A 17,577-nucleotide genomic window follows, 5' to 3' on the forward strand; every position below is an offset into this window, starting at 1 on the left:
ATGGACATTCTTGCAAGAGTAAGGAGATATTGCACTGTGGTTTTGATTTGCATTTTCCTGATAATTAGTGATGTTGAGCATTTGTTCGTATCTTTTTTGGCCACTCGCAGATCTTCTTTTGAGAATTGTCTATTCATGTCCTTATTCCACTTTTTGATGGGATTGTTTCTTTTCTTGCTGATTCGTTTGAGTTCTTTGTAGGTTTTGAATATTAGCCCTTTGTCAGATTTACAAATCATGAAAATTTTCTCCCACTCTGTGGGTTGTCTGTTTATACTGCTGATTATTTCTTTTTCTGTACAGAAGCTTTTTAGTTTAATTAAATCCCATCTATTTATCTTTGTTTTTGTAGCATTTGCTTTTGGGTTCTTGGTCATGAAGTCTTTGCCTAAGTCAATGTCTAGAAGGGTTTTTCTGATGTTACCTTCTAGAATTTTTATGGTTTTAGGTCTTAGATTTAAGTCTTTGATCCATCTTTCATTGATTTTTGTATACGGTGAGAGATGAGGATCCAGTTTCATTCTTCTGTGTGTGGCTTGCCAATTATCCGAGCACCATTTGTTGAATAGGGTGTCCTTTTTCTACTTTGTTTTGTTTTCTTTGTCAAAGATCAGTTGACTGTAAGTATTCAGCTGTATTTCTGTGTTCTCTATTCTGTTCCATCGGTCTACATGCTGATTTTTATAGAAGTACCATGCTGTTTTAGTGACTATGGTCTTTTAATACAGTTTGAAGTCAAGTACTATGATGCCTCTAGATTTATTCTTTTTGCTTAGTCTTGCCTTGGCTGTATGGGCTTTTTTTTGGTTCCATATGAATTTTAGGATTTTTTTTTTTTAGTTCTATGAAGAAAGATAGTGGTATTTTGATGGGAATTGCATTGAATTTGTAGATAGCTTTTGGCAGTATGGTCAGTTTCACAATATTGATTCTACCCAATCCATGAGCACGGAATGTGTTCCGTTTATTTGTGTCATCTATGATTTCTTTTAACAGTGTTCTGTAGTTTTTCTTGTAGAAGTCTTTCACCTTCTTGGTTAAGTATATTCCTAAGTATTTTATGTTTTTGCATTCACTGTAAAAGGCTGAGTTCTTGATTTGATTATCAGCTTGGTCGTTGTTGGTGTACACCACATCTGCTGATTTGTGTACATTAATTTTGTATCTTGAAACTTTGCTGAATTAATTTACCAGTTCTAGGAAGTTTTTGGCAGGTATATGATCATGTCATCAGCAAACAGCAACAGTTTGGCTTCTCTTTACCAATGTTAATGCCCTTTATTTCTTTCTCTGTTTTGATTGCTCTGGCTAGGACTTCTAATACTATGTTGAATAGAAGTGGTAAAAGTGGGCATCCTTGTCTTGTTCCAGTTCTCGGGGAAAGCTTTCCACCTATCTCCACTCAGTATAATGTTGGCTGTGGGTTTGTCATAGATGACTTTTATTACCTTAAGGTATGTTTCTCCTATGCCAATTTTGTTGAGGGTTTTAATCATAAAGTGATGCTGGATTTTGTCAAATGCTTTTTCTGTGTCTATTAGGATGATCATGTGATTTTTGTTTTTAATTGTGCTTATGTGGTTTATCACTTTTATTGACTTGCAGATATTATTCATCCTTGTGTCCCTGGTATGAATCCCACTTGATCGTGGTGGATTATCTTTTTGATATACTGTTGAATTTGGTTAGCTAGAATTTTGTTGAAGATTTTTGCATCTATGTTTATCAGGGATATTGGTCTGTAGTTTCTTTATGTCCTTTTCTGGCTTTGGTATCAGGGTGACACGGGCTTCATAGAATAATTTAGGGAGGATTCCCTCTTTCTCTGTCTTTTGGAATAGTGTCAATAGGATTGGTACCAATTCTTCTGTGAATGCCTGATACAATTTAGCTGTGAATTTGTTGGGTTCTGAATTTTTTTTTTTTTTTTTTTTTTGTAACTGTTTAATTACCATTTCAATGTCACTGTTTGCCATTGGTCTGTTCAGAGTTTCTGTTTCTTCCCGTTTTAATCTAGGAAGGTTATATATTTCCAGGAATGTATCCATCTTCTCTAGGTTTTCTAGTTTATGCATGTAAAAGTGTTCATAGTAGCCATGAATGCTCTTTTGCATTTCTGTGGTATCAGTTGTAATATTTACTGTTTTGTTTCTAATGGAGCCTATTTGGATCTTCTCTCTTCTTTTCTTGGTTAATGTCACTAATGGTCTATCAATTTTATTTATCTTTTCAAAGAACTAGCTTCTTTATTTGTTTTTTGTATTTTTTCTTCAAATTCATTTAGTTCTGCTCTGATCTTTGTGATTTGTTTTCTTCTGCTGGGTTTGGGTTTGGTTTGTTCTTGTTTCTCTTGCTCCCTGAGGTGTGACCTTATATTGTCTATTTGTACTCTTTCAGACTTTTTGATGTAGGCATTTAATGCTATGAACTTTCCGATTAGCACCACCTGTGCTGTATCCTGGAGGTTTTGATAGGTTGTTTCACTATTATCATTCAGTTCAAAGATTTTTTTAAATTGATTTCACTGTTGACCCAACAATCATTCAAGAGCAAGTTACTTCATTTCCATGTATTTGCATGGTTTTGAGGGTTCCTTTTGGAGTTAATTTCCAATTTTATCCCCCTGTGGTCTGAGAGAGATAGCCTGATGGCTATGTGATGATCTTTTTGTGACGAATTTCTCGGATGTTCTTTGAGCTCCTTGTATTTAGATGTCTAGATATCTAGCAAGGCCAGAGAAGTTTTGGTTATTCCCTCAAATATGTTTTCTATGTTAGTCTATTTTCATGCTGCTATGAAGAAATACCCAAGACTAGGTAATTCATACAGAAAAAGAGGTTTAATGGACTAACATTCCACATGACTGGGGAAGCCTCACAATCATGGCAGAAAGTAAAGGAGGAGCAAAGGCACATCTTCCATGGTGACAGACGAGAGAGCATGTGCAGGGAAACTGCCCTCTAAAAAGCCATCAGATCTGATGAGACTTATTCACTATCATGAGAACAGCATGGGAAAAACCCACCCTCATGATTCAATTACCTCCCACTGGGTCCCTCCCACTACACATGGGGACTGTGGGAGCTACAGTTCAAAATGAGTTTTGGGAGGGGATACAGCCAAACCATATCATTTTCCAAACTTTCAGATTTCTCTTCTTCCTTGGGAACACCAGTTATTCTCAGGTGTGGTCATTTAACATAATTCCTAACTTCTTGGAGGCTTTGCTTACTTTTTAAAATTCTTTTTTCTTTGTCTTTGTCTTTATCAGATTGGCTTAATTCAAAAGCCTTGCCTTTGAGCTCTAAAGTTCTTTCTTCTACTTCTTTGATTCTATTGCTGAGACTTTCCAGAGAATTTTGCAATTCTCTAAGTGTGTCCTTCATTTCCAGAACTTGTAATTATTATTATTATTTTTTAATCTTTTTTTTTTTTTTTTTTTTTTAAGACAGAGTCTCGCTCTGTCACCCAGGCTGGAGTGCAGTGGCCAGATCTCAGCTCACTGCAAGCTCTGCCTCCCAGGTTTATGCCATTCTCCTGCCTCAGCCTCCCAAGTAGCTGGGACTACAGGCGCCCGCCACCTCGCCTGACTAGTTTTTTGTGTTTTTTTAGTTGAGATGGGGTTTCACCGTGTTAGCCAGGATGGTCTCAATCTCCTGACCTCATGATCTGCCCATCTCGGCCTCCCAAAGTGCTGGGATTACAGGCTTGAGCCACCGCGCCCGGCCTTATTTTTTGTTTTAATGCTATTTATTTTTCTGGAGATTTTTCCATTCATATCATAATCCGTATCTTTTTTAAAATTTCTTTAAATTGGAATTCACTTTCTCTGGTGCCTCTTTGATTAGCTTAATAGTTGGCCTTCTGAATTCTTTCTCTAATGATTCAGAGATTTTGTCTTGGTTTGGATCCATTGCTGGTGAGCTAGTGTGATCTTTTGGGGCTGTTAAAGAATCTTGTTTTGTCATATTACCAGAATTGTTTTTCTGGTTCCTTCTCATGTGGGTAGACTATGTAAGAGGGAAGATCTGGGACTCAAGCACTGCTGTTCAGATTCTTTTATCCCATGGGATGTTCTCTTGATGTGGCACTCTCCCCTTTCCCCTAGGGATGGGGCTTCCTGAGCGCCAAATTGCAATGACTGTTATTTCTCTTCTGAATCTAGCCACACAGCAGAGCTACATGGTTCTGGGCTGGTACTGGAGAGTGTTTGCAAAGAGTCCAGTGAAGTGATTCATCTTCAGGTGTCTCAGCCATGGATACCAGCACCTGCTCCAGTGGAGGTAGCAGGGGAGTGAAGTGGACTTTGTGAAAGTCCTTGTTAAATTTTTGTTAAGTGTACTGGTTTTGTGTTGGTTGGCCTCCAGCCAGGAGGTGGTGCTTTCAAAAGTGCATCAGCTGCAGTTGTATAGGGAGGATTCAAGTTTGCCCTAGGGTCAAAAGATGGGCAGGGCCATAGGGCTCCCAAGGGATGATGTCTTTTGTCTTTTTGGCTACCAGGATGAATAGAGAAAGACCATCAGGTAGGGGCAGGGTTAGGCTTGTCCAAACTCACTCTCCTTGGGTGGGGTCTGGTTTGGCTGCTGCAACGGAAGGTTTCGAGGGGGGATTATGGCTGCCTCTGCTGTGTCGTACAGGTTGCCAAGGAAGTGGGGGAAAGCCTGTAGCCACAGGCTTACCCAGCTCCCTTGCAATCCACAGCCAGAAAGGCTGGTCTCACTCTCACTGTGCCCCCACCAACTGCAATGGGTTTATTTTCAGGCAGCCAGTGAGCAGGGCTGAGAACTTGCCCCTGGCTACAAGCCTCCCAGCTGAGAAAGCAAGCAGATTCAGACTCACAGTTCCTTGGATGTCCCATGGAGGCTGCAGCAGCAATCCACCTCCTTCAAGGGGTCTGTGGATTCTTTTGGCTTTCCTGGTATGTTCCTGTGGTAGTTCTTAGAGCAAAAGTTCACAATGTGAGTCTCCACACACTACTCTGTCTGGCCAAATGGGACCTGCAAGTTTGTCCTACCTCCTATTTGCCATTTTCCCTCTTGCCTTCTTTAAAATTATTTATTTCACCTTGACTTTAGACATTCTGAATATAATGTGCTATAGTAAAGGCCTTTTAGCAATGTATTTGCCTGGGGATTACTTGGCCTTCTCTATGTGGATGTCTAACTCCCTTGATAGACATGAAATCTATTATAGAATAATTCATAAATTTGGTTGCTTTGTTTTCCCTGGTGTCCCAAAGGCTTTGTTCATTCTTTTTTATTTTTTCTTTAGTTTTGTCTGACTGGATTGTTTCAAAATACCTGTCTTCAAGTTCTGACATTCTTTCTTCCGCTTGGTCTAGCAGATTACTGAAGCTTTAGAATGTGTTTTGAATTTTCTTCAGTGAATTTTTTAGCTTCTGAATTTCTGCTTGGTGATGTGTTTATTTATTTATCTATCTCCTTGGTAAATTTCTCCTTCATATCTTGATCTGATTTTCTGATTTCATTTGTGTTGGTTTTCAGATTTCCCTTGCATCTCATTAAGCTTCATTAAAACCAATATTTTGAATTATTTATCTGGCATATCCAGGAATTCTTTTTGATTAGGATCTGTTGCTGGACAATTGTTTTGGTCCTTTGGTGTCATATTTCCCTGCTTTTTCATGTTTCCTGTGTCCTTCTGATGATATTTGTGTACGTGGTATAGCAGTCACTTGTTCCAAAATTTTGAAATTGCTTTTGTAGGTGAGTTTTTTCCTGAGAATCATGTACCTGTTTATTGAATTTAATACTTTGGCTTTGATTTTGGGTGCCTAGGGTAGTTTTTTCTTTGTATGTCATCTTCGGCAGTACACAGGGTCAGTTGTTTCTGTGATTTCCTGAGTGACTTAGGGTACCGTTACTAGTTGAGGTTGTGGTGAAGTTTTGCTGGGGACTTGGGACACCAACTGAGCCCAGTCTTCAGGCCCCAGTGGTGGCAGAAGTAGGGTAAGCGTTCCTGTTCTTAGGCCCCAGAGCAACTTTCACTGCCCCTGGTGTGAGTGGGTCCGGGAGAGCTGATTGCTGGGCCTCCAGTTGGCCAGCTTAGAAGCTAGTGATGGAAATGGTGGATCAGGTATGTAGGTAGCTTTTCAGGCCACTGGGTAGCTGGTGTGTGGGTGATGGTAGTAGAGGTGGTGGAGCAACTCCCGGGACCTAAGCAGTCTGTGTTGCTGTTGTTGGAAGCTCTGATGGGTTGGGTGGGCCAGTTACCAGTCCCACCGCCACCCCCATAGCAGGGTGAATGTTACTATACTAAGCGTGCTTAAGACAGCCTGTTCTCCCCTGTTCGTAATGACTAGATGTCATTTACAGCCTCATTGCCTCAAACTGCCTGCAGGTGGGACACACCCCAACATTAAACTCTCAAAATGGTGCCAGCTGTGGGCTTGTGACCACATAGCGTGGGCCCATGTCAGGTGAACAGCATGGGCAGGAAACTGTGGGGAGTGCAGTTCGCTCCAGTCTTGTTCTCATGGCAGCTCATAACAGGGCATTAGATATTGTCCTAGATATGCCTCCTGGTTTCCCTGTCCTTCTTGACCCTGTGGTGGCTACAGCCATGCCAACTTTAACTTGGCCTGAGGTCTGGGCCAAGCATGGTGTTGAAATCTCAAAATGGCACATTGAGGTGAAGCACCTCCCAGGCAGGCAGTGTGGGCACGAAGCTGTATGGACTGCAGTCTGCTCACATCTCAGTATCAACAGCATCTCATTGCAGAGCAGTGGGTGTTTTCCGAGATGTACATAGGGTAGCCTGGTTTCCCTGATGCTCCATGGCTCAGTGGTGGCTGCAGCCATGTCAGCCTGATCTTAGTCCAAGGATGGGGTGCAGCCCAAAGGTAAACTCTCAAAATGGCACCTTGGGCCAAGGATCAGAGGAAGCATGGCATCTTTAAAGCAAGTAGTATGGAAAAAAGCTGTGGAGGGTGTGTTCCACTCTCATCTCAGTCTCAGAGGAGCCCATTGCAGAGCAATGGGTCTTGTGCTATATATGCATAGAATAATCTTGATTCCCTGTTCCTCCTTGGCTGGGCAGCTGCTGCAACCAAATCAGCCAGATCTTGGGCAGAGGGTGGGGCACAGCTCAGCATTAAACTCTCAAAATAGTGCCTTTGGCTTGGAAACAGAGAGGGTGGGGTCCCTCTCAGGAAAGCAGCATAAGCAAGAAGCTGTGGGTAGTACAGTCTGCTCCTGTCTCAGTCTCGGCAGCCCACAGCAGGGTGGCAGGGACCCTCACAGGGGTACAGGAGCACCCCGTCTCCCTTCTCCCTTCTTGGAGCAGTGCAGTGGCTACAGCCATGTCTGTAGGTCCCTGGTATCTAGAATCTCAAAATGGCTCCTAGCTGAGGCTCCTCCAGGCTCAGATGTCTGTGGGGTCCTGTGTGGGTTCCCTTTCTGGTGTGACGTTTCTGTGCAATCATTAGGTGGCACTTCAGGTCAGCCTCGAGGCCCTAGTGGGTAAAGGATTTCTTCTACATCTAAGATGGTAAAAGCCTGTCATGTAGCTTTTGGGGTTTCTCTCTGTTTTCCCCACCCAGGAGCCTCTCCTGGCTCTCAGACCTGATTTTAAAATTTACATGCAAATGCAAAAGGCCATGAATAATGGTTAAAATCTTGAAGAATGAAGTTGGTAATCTTTCATACTTATATAGTTATACAAATTAAACAGTGTGGTATTAGCATGAGGATAGCAAACTAGATCAATTGAATAAAATAGAAAAACCAGAAAAATATTTACATATATAGAATCACCTGATTTATTTATAAGTTGGACCTACAGTACAATATAAAAAGAAGTGATCTTCACAAATGGCTTGGGTCAATTAGATGTTTATATGGAATTAAAAATTACCCCAATTTCTCACAATATACAACTATCAAAATTAGATAAATCACAAAACTACAATGGATGGTAAAATCAATAAAATTAATTAAATATAGCAAAGGAAAATAGCTTTGTAATCTTGTATACAAAATGTTTTTAAAACCACTTTATTGACATATAAAAGCTGTACATATTTAATGCATACATCTCGATGAGTTTCAGGACAAGTGCACATGTGGAGAGATACCACCACCAAGGCCATAAACACATCCATCAACTCCCAAAGTTTCCCTCTGCCCCCTTTATTATTACTATATGTGTGTGTGTGTGGAAAGAACACAATTATTTATGCTCTTAGCAAATTTTAATTGTAGCTATATTGTTAGCGATAGGCACTATGCTATATAGTAGGTGTCCAGAACTAATTTTTTTTTTTGTTTTAACAACTGAAACTTGGTACCTTATGACCATCCCTATACCCCACCCCAATCCTCTGGTAACCTCCATTCTACTCTCTGCTTTTTCAGTTTATTTTTGATTTCACATATAAATGAGCTCACAGTATGTGTTTTTGTCTGACTTATCTCACTGAACAACACCCAGGTGAATCCATGCTATTGCTTTTTTAAGGTGGAATAATAACCCATTGTATATACATACCAGTTTCTTACCAATACATTCACGGATGGACATGTAGATCCCATATCTTGGCTGTTGTTAATAGCCCACTATTAACTTGGCTATTGTCAGTAGCCCCTTTGTTTCTGTATCTTGGCTATTGTTAATAAGGCAGCAATACACATGGAGTGCTGATAATCTCTTTGAGATTCTGATGTCAATTCCTTTGGATATATACCCTGAAGTGGGATTGCTGGATCATATGGCAGTAGTTCTATTTTCTGTTTTTTTTGAAGAACCAAAATATTGTTTTCCATAATGGCTGTACAATTTTAAATTCCCATCAACAGTATACAGGTGGTTTTTTTTTTTTTTTCCCACATCCTTGCCAATACTTATGTTTTAAAAAAGCCATCCTCACAGGTGTTAGGTTTTAATTAGCATTTATTTGATAAGCTGTGTAATGTTCAGCACTTTTTCATATACCTGTGGGTCATTTTTATGTCTTCCTTAGAGAAATGTCTATTCAGGTCCTCTGTTTATTTTTTAATCTAGTTGTTTGTTGTTTTGCTTGCTATTCAGTTTTTCTCTGATAATTAGTTTAATTTTTTTTCCTTAACTGTGCATTAGCTTTTTAGTTTGATATAGTAGTATTTTATTTTTGCTTCTATTGCCTATGCTTTTGTGACATATCTAAAAAATCATTGTCAAGATCAAAGTTTAGGAGCTTTTATTCCTATGCTTTCTTCTAGGAGTTTTACAGTTTCAAGTCTTACATTTAAGTCTTTAGTCAACTTTGAATTGATTATCATCCCTGGCCTGCATTGGAGTTTTGTCAGTAGATATCCAGGAAATGTGTCTGGTTGGGAACAATTGCTTTAGAGCAGGGGTTGGCAAACTTAGGCTGGAAAGTATCTAATAGTACCCTGTAGTATCAGGGTCAGATAGTTCCTGTACGCTTGAGAGAAAGTATGACTCCATTGAAAAGCAAGCCTGGGAATTGAGATGCCTGTTTCTTTCTCATCTTATCACTTCACAATGCGTTCCTGTGAAATTACTTGGTTCTGTGTATCATGTGGTCTGTTGTAACTACTAAACTCTACTCCTGAAAAGATGAATGCAACCATAAATACGTAAACAAATGGGCATAATTGTGTTCTAGTAACACTTTATTTACAAAAACAGGCAGGTGGGACATATTTGTCTCTTGCCTCACAGTGTGATGACTCCTGCTGTAGATGGAAGATCAGTGCACTTCAGTGTTGCTTCCTGCAGATCATTCTGTCTAAGGCTTTCTGATATTTTATAAGCTATGGCTTGCACCAGCAGTATTTTCAGAGATTCCTCAAACTTAAGCTTCCATTTTATTACTATATTCAAAATTTCAATTGGCTTTAGTCTGGTGATATCATAAGGACAGAATCTATGTAACTAATTTAGCATAAGATGAAGTAGTTTCAAAATCTAATGTCACATCAAAAAGAAATGTTATTTTCTACTCATAAAGATATGAAAAAACAACCAATGTATATTTTTCCTTTTATGTGTTGAATGCTAATAAACATCAACCCTGTATTCCCGGTCTTTCTATCTATATTATATACATGAATCATGTATGGAGGTACCTAGAGAAAGTTAAAGTAGGAGACATTTGGGTCATGGCAATAGTGCATCTCCTTTCCCCAAGAGAAGCAAATCTGACTTACATTCAGATTGGCTAGGTGGAAATTCGCTCCAGCTTTTATATTCCTGTGATCACTTGGCACAATATTTTAACATTGTAATAACTTTATCCATGGAGTCGAAAAATATAAGCCCCCAGGGTTAATTATAAGCAGAGTTGTCCTTGGTAGAAAATATCTTTCATTTCAATTATTTAAAAAGCACAGAATAATAAAATACAGGTTTCTGGAAAAAAACGATAATGGTCAGATGCTTTTTCCTCTACCCTTGAGAGAAAGCATGACTCTGTTGAGATGCAAGCTTGGGGAATGAGATGCCTCTTTCCCTCTCATCTTATCATTTCACAGTGTGCTCCTGTGAAATTACTTTAACCTTTTCCATTTTAGGTGATGACTTTGCAGGAGCCTTACTCAGAAGTCTCAAGAAGCATTATTAATGGTTTTTTAATGATTTTTTGTGATTTTTCAAAGCATCTTTTAAAAATTACCTACTTAAATGGTTTCCCTTTTCAAGGTTTTGATCAGGTTTTTCTAAGTAGTAAGTGGAAAAAATATATAACTTTTATTTCATGAAATATTCTGTGGCACAAAAAGAAAAGTGGATAACTGAACAATGGTTAATTTAGAGGCTGGGTGGATTTTCTTTTGGCTGCAAACGATAGCTCTTTATGGGCTCATAGTTTCTGGGGAATCTGGCTGAGGTGTAAGTCCTGTTTCTTGAAACTATTTACGTAGCCTTGATGCACACATATGTGAAACATTATAAGAAGACTTCTCTATTTGGGGTTGAGAGCAAAGAAAGGTTACCAAAAACATAGATAAGGAAACTGGGGCTCCCTCTGGTGAATACTGGACAATGTAATGAAGCCTGTATCTCTCTGCTTTTCAGGCTTTGGCCTTTTTGGGAGACCTCCTATGCTAACTCACCCAACATGATCATACCTAAACTACATTTATAGTTTGAGCAGAAGTCCAAGGGTTCTGTCTGTAAATGGAAAAAGTCTGACTGCACATACTAATTTATGTGTCATACCTAATAGCTACCTAGACCCTGAGGCTGATTGCTCTTGTTGATGTCTGAGAAACAGTAAATTTGTAGCATTTCTCTTTTACCTAGCATGGCTTTGTAAAAACCATTCAAAATGTGTGACAAGTATCAGAAAATGAAGGCAGAGGTTAAGTGTTCAAGCATTCTAAGGAAAGCAGCTATATAAATGCAAAACATTAATATTATTGTTAGAGAAACACATTTCCTCATTAACCTCCGCTTCCATACCAACAAATATCCCCCAAAAAGCTCATTTTATCTTTGACCATTTCAAATGCTTCCTTGGCAGCCACCTAGTAAAACCTTTGCAACTGTGCATATTGCTTACAAATATTTCATTATGAATTGAGCCTTTCAGCTTGTAAATGCAGAAAAAATAAGCATGAAAAAGCCTAACACTCCAAATGAAAACAATAAGTAAAGCAAAGGTGAAAAGTCTTAAGCCAAACTTTATAACCCAAAAAGCAGTCTAAATCTCCTATCTCATAATAACACTCACTTTATTGGAAAGAGACAGTCTAGTTTTATTCAAACATGATCATTTATTTAAGATACAGAATATCCCTAATCCACAAAGAAAAAGAGCCAGAGAGCATGGGGACAATTGTGTTTTTCTTCCCCCTCAAATATAAAATATAGGAGGGAACTCATACCCTATATCAAGTTAGCCTATTTGTAGAGTTTGTAAGATACGATGCTACATTTGCTGATATTAATACAACATAATGAAATAGTGATGTGGTTTAAGTTTGCATTAATATGACTATAATTTGTTATTTGCCAGATACACACACATACACACAAACATAAATATATATTATATATATAATATATATATTAGTACTAGCTTCTTGGTTTCAATTCTTATAGTAAATTAAGTTATTTTATATATTGAAGGCAGATTAAATGACTTGACATGTCACTCATACTAACACAACCCTCAGTAAAGTGGGTCAACTTTTAAACTGATTCTAGAAGTCTACTTACAGAAAATTAAGGTTAAAAATTACTGTATTCATTTAAAGGGAATAATATTACATGAGCAAAAATAGAATAGCCCTTATATGTATTTTCTTTAATTTTAACTATTTGTACTTAAGATGGTATTTTACTCGAAGCATTTGATTATGGTAATCTGTCTTTACCTGTTTCTGTGTTTCTCATGTTTTTCCTGTATTCTGTAACTCGTTCTCAAGCATTCTAAGTATGATAATTTTAAGGTTAATATACAGTGTAAATTCAAAAGATGAAGTTTATTTAATTCATATTACAACTAGAAATATGGAATCAATCTACCATTTATACTGTTTTTTTGTTGGAAGTAATTATGATTCAAGGGGAGGTATAGGATATAAATATTATCTCTACTCAGCAACTAATTGATGTACTCATTCATCACATGTTGAGCACAAACGATATATGAGCAATGTGCACAATCATTTTTTCTGAAACTTCAGTGCTTCAGGAAAATGAGAAATCCCCAAATTCTCTTTTCCTATGAGTAATAGAGGAACTGATGATTTCTGAGGTCCATTGGTCCAATTTCCTGAATCTGTCCAGTCCATCACAATGAAATTTTTTAAGCTCTCTCTACCTAAGTTAACCTTGTTGGGCTTGATGCTTGGGAAAAGGAGTAGTTTCTAGACTCATAACTGTGTGTGTGCATATCTGTGTGATAATCTGACAGCTTGTACACCCTGTAACTGAGATTTCACTATTATCTAATTTAATATAATATTTTCATTGTCTTTTTTACTAGCAGCAGTAATAGTATCATAATTTACATGGAATGAGTACTGTGTGCCGTCATGGCTTACAGGACTCTATTGTTTTCAAGTTATTTCAAGTTTCAGTATAAATTGCATAATTATATTGCTTTATGTATATAACAAAGACCTCATCCTTATAAGCAAGTTGCTTGAGTTCTGAAATGAGAATGCAGGTAAACATAATTGAACCAAAAGTATCCAAGTATGTATTTATACTAGGGAGGCCACATGATTTATCTTCCAAAGTTTTTTGGGAGCGAAAGGGATACTCTTAATCATTATGTCAGGACAACATTTAAAAACCAGGACCTGGTCAAACTGGGATGTACGGTGACCCAGCTTATTACATATGTGTTGAGTTAAAAAATATCTGCACACACATGCAGGTGTCAAACTAATGTATGCTATAATAAAATTCAGTTCTTTGAATAGGATAGCCTTTACATTTATTATGGTGCTGGGAAATTATGTAAAATTAAAATTTAGTGTTAGCAAATAGTTGTGTATATACTTTTTAAAACATTTTTCAGGTAAAGGAGTATATTTTATACAAGATGAGACCATTTATAACTAGTACAGGATATGTAGGTGATGGGCCTTTTTTTAACCAGAGGGATACAACCATTCTGATCCTGCCTCTACTGGAAAATCTGAGGCTAAAGTAAGCATCAAAAATCACCCTTTCTCTTTGGATATTAGTACCCTCAGTATGTACTCCAGCATCAGCTGACAGAACCCCTATCATTTCTTCCCATGGCTTCGGCAATATTGCATTGCTTTGTCTGAGTCCCAAGAATTATTGTGTCATAACAGGGAAGATAAAATTAATAATGAACATTTTAATTCTCACACTAGCCAAACTTATTTTGGCACTTACAAAGAAAATATTAGTAGAAGTGTGTTTTTGGATTAAACTGTATGAATTTTAACTTGAGTATACTTGAAGAGATGGAATTTGCACTGCTCACTGTGGGAAGTCATATACTAGAGCTCAAATTTTCTGGAGCATGCTTGGGTATGGGGCATACTTACGGCCGGTCTAAGTGTGTCAGCAAAAGCTAGAATTCATTTATATATACATCATCTCTAGTATTCTGTTTATAGGTTATTTCACTGCCTGAAGATAATTTTTACCCATAAATTTTAAACGTTCAAAACATTTCATATCCTGGGATTCCCAAAATTGATGTGGAATCATCAAACCTTAAGATAAACTCAAGAAACATGGACACTTCCATCACTAAAGATGATGTAATTGTGTCTGAAAATGTTTTCCTTGAGTGAGTTGTGACTTGTGACAGTTGTACTTAGTTTATGCTATTTCTTTGTAAAATGGTTTACTTGAAAATATTACATTTGAAAAATTATCTTGTTTATGGCATTTGAAGAACCAGAATAAGAAATATTATAAACTTAATTTGTACATTGGGTGGAAAGAGTAGATGATAGAATTCTATTACAGTAAAACAAGTAAACTAGATTGTCACTTTAAGAGATTTCTTATGGAGGATTTATTCTTTAGCTTGTTATGATCACATTTTTATAGAAACAGCTGTACTTGTTATCACACTCTGCCACATCATCAGTCATCTAGCTACTGCAGAGAATTCCCCCAAGCAGCACTGGACGTTCATGAGTTTATATTACTGCCATAAATTTTGGGGCTGTAAGTTTTTATACAAATAATCCCACGTCTCTTGTATACATTTCGCCAATTGGTTAATAACATGATCTCTACCAGGGGATTTCTGGAATGTTTCTATCTTTTAAAAACAATGACCTAGAGTACATTTTTGCAAATGCTAAAAACCTTCCAAATGAAATTGGGCAGTCTGAGGACATCTATATGATGAGAAAATATGCTTTTCCTTAATTTTACTGTTTAACCTCTTGAGCAATTTTTTTGGCTGAATCATGTGAAAGGATGTATTCACAGAAGGTATAACTTTAGTTATATATGAAAAAAAAATGTGGAGTGGCCTTTTATATGAGAGTGGTGAGTTCCTAGCCATGAAACTCATTTCACAGTTCCTCCACTGCTTTTCAAAGTTAAATAATCACCATGAAGAAGCCCAGCATTTCCAGGGTGCCATCCATTATGTAGATGCCAGTGTTTCTTGCCCTAGGCACATTCCTCTGAAAACAAAAATGAAAAGAGTGCATAAGTTTGCCCATAGACTAATTTCTAAATGTACTAATCTGATCTTTTACCTCCATTTCTTTGGTGACATATAAATAGACCCTCAAATATTATTTCACAGCTCTAAAAGTTAATGGTATTCTTTACTGGATCTTCCTTCATCAATGACACAGTGTCCTATTTTCTTGTGAGCTCTATCTCTTGACTGTCCTAAACCATTGACTGAGTATCAGATTCTAATGGTGAAGTTAAGATTGTCTGAAAAACCAGAGGGAATTTTTCAAAAGGGAACTTAGATGCAACGTAAAGGATATCATTTTAGATTTGGGGAAGAATAATTTGAGATTTTGCATTTGTGATAATTCAGTGACCTGATTTAACATCATCATTCCAAAGCCAGTCAACAAATTTTCCAATATTCTAGGCATGACCGACTAAATTAAAGTTTCAAATGGGCTCACCTATCCTCAATACTAGGTTCTTCTGAAGTATTTTTAGTAGCTAAAATTTAGCTGTGGGGAACTGAGCATCAGCTAAATTAAAGTTTAAGTTATGCATTCTATTGACATAAACAATGATGTTACTCTAGTAAAGATTTTCTGATATAGATTAAGTAGATTTTCAAGTTATAGATTTATATAGATAGTAGAATCCTATTTTTACGAAAAGGATGTACATATGTTTATGCTTACAGTGTTAATGGATACCTACAAAAATATTAATTGTGGTTATTTCTGGACTGGAAAGTTGGAAAGTGAGAATAGTATAAGTTGTAATGTTCACCTTATACTTTTTGTACAACTTGAATTTTAGAATAATCAGGTATAATTTTGATAGAGAAAAACTTAAAAAACAACAAAAACCAGATAAAACTGATGTGATCTCATTTAGTGTTAGTCATTATCAGAGCTATATTTTTTAAAAATTTCAATCTATAAAAATATCTTGGGGTGATTTTGATGTGTTAATACAGGTTCATGAATTGTAACAAATAAATATACTACTCTGGTTGGGGATTTCATAATGCGAGAGGCTATGCATGCATGGGGCTAGGAGGGCATATGGGAAATCTTTTTATCCTCCTTTCAGTTTTTCTGTGAACTTAAAACTGCTGTAAAGTTTTGACATTGAAATTCATTAATTAAATTTAAATATGATGGATTAGAGCTGATATTATGAAATTAAAACCCGAAAGTCAATCAAACCAAAAGTTTTTTTTTTAAGTTGAATTAAATCACTAAGCCAGGCTAAGAAGAGAGAGGACACAGATTACTAGTATTAGGCACGAAAGAAGGGAGATCACTTCAGATTCCATGTCCATTAAAAAGATGATAGTATGACCAACTCTATTGCCACAAATTTGATAACATAGATGAAATTGACCAATTTATTGAAAAACACCATTAGCCAAAACTCACAGTAGAAGAACTAGACAATCTGAATAGGCCTATATTATATAAATTGAATAAATAAATAATATTCTATAGAAAGGACCAATACCAGATGAGTTCACTAATGAATTCTACCAAACTTTTAAGAAAAAAAATTATACAAATTCTCTAATCTCTTCCAGAGGACAGAAGCATAAGAAATGCTTCCTAACTCATACTATGAGGCCAGCATTTCCCTAATGCCAAAACAGAAGACATTACAAGAACACTAGAGACAAATATCTAATAAATACTGATTCAAAAATCCTCAATATCCCAGCAATTGAATCCAACAATGTAATAAAGTAATTGCACACCATGAACAAGTGGGGATATATCCCAGGTATGCAAGGCTGGTTCAACATTCAAAACTCAATTAATATAATCTATTTCATTGAAAGGCAAAAGAAGAAAAATCACATAATTATACAAATAGATGAAGAAAAAGCATCTGATAAAGTTTAATGTCCATTCATGATGAACTAGGAATAGAGGTAAATGAAAAAACCTACAAAAAATTACAGCTTACATTATACTTAATGATGACAAAATAAAAGCTTTCCCACCAAGATTACGAACAAGGCAAGGATGTCTCTTCTCATCACAGCTTTTCCATATTGTGATGGACATCCTAGTTTATACAATGAGCAAGAAAATAAAGTAAAGACTATACAGATTGGGAAAGAAGAAATAAATGACATGGTTGCCTATGTAGAAAATCTGAAAGAATTGACAAAAATAACTTCAGGAACTAATAAGCAATTATAGCAAGGTTGAAGGAAACAAGATTAATATACAAAAGTCAATTATTGCCCTATATACCAACAATGACCAACTGGAAGCTGAAATTAAAACACATTACCATTTACATTAGCACCCCAAAGATTAAACAGAAACAAATCTAGCAAAATATGTTCAAGATCTATATGAGGAAGATGACAAAAAATCTGAATGAAATCGAGGAAGAACTAAATAAGTAGAAATACTTTTATGAAAAGGAAGACCCAATATTGCCAAGTTGTAAGTTCTTTCCGACTTGATC

The sequence above is a fragment of the Rhinopithecus roxellana genome, chromosome 6 (genome assembly GCF_007565055.1).
Source record: "Rhinopithecus roxellana isolate Shanxi Qingling chromosome 6, ASM756505v1, whole genome shotgun sequence".
NCBI lineage: Eukaryota > Metazoa > Chordata > Mammalia > Primates > Cercopithecidae > Rhinopithecus > Rhinopithecus roxellana.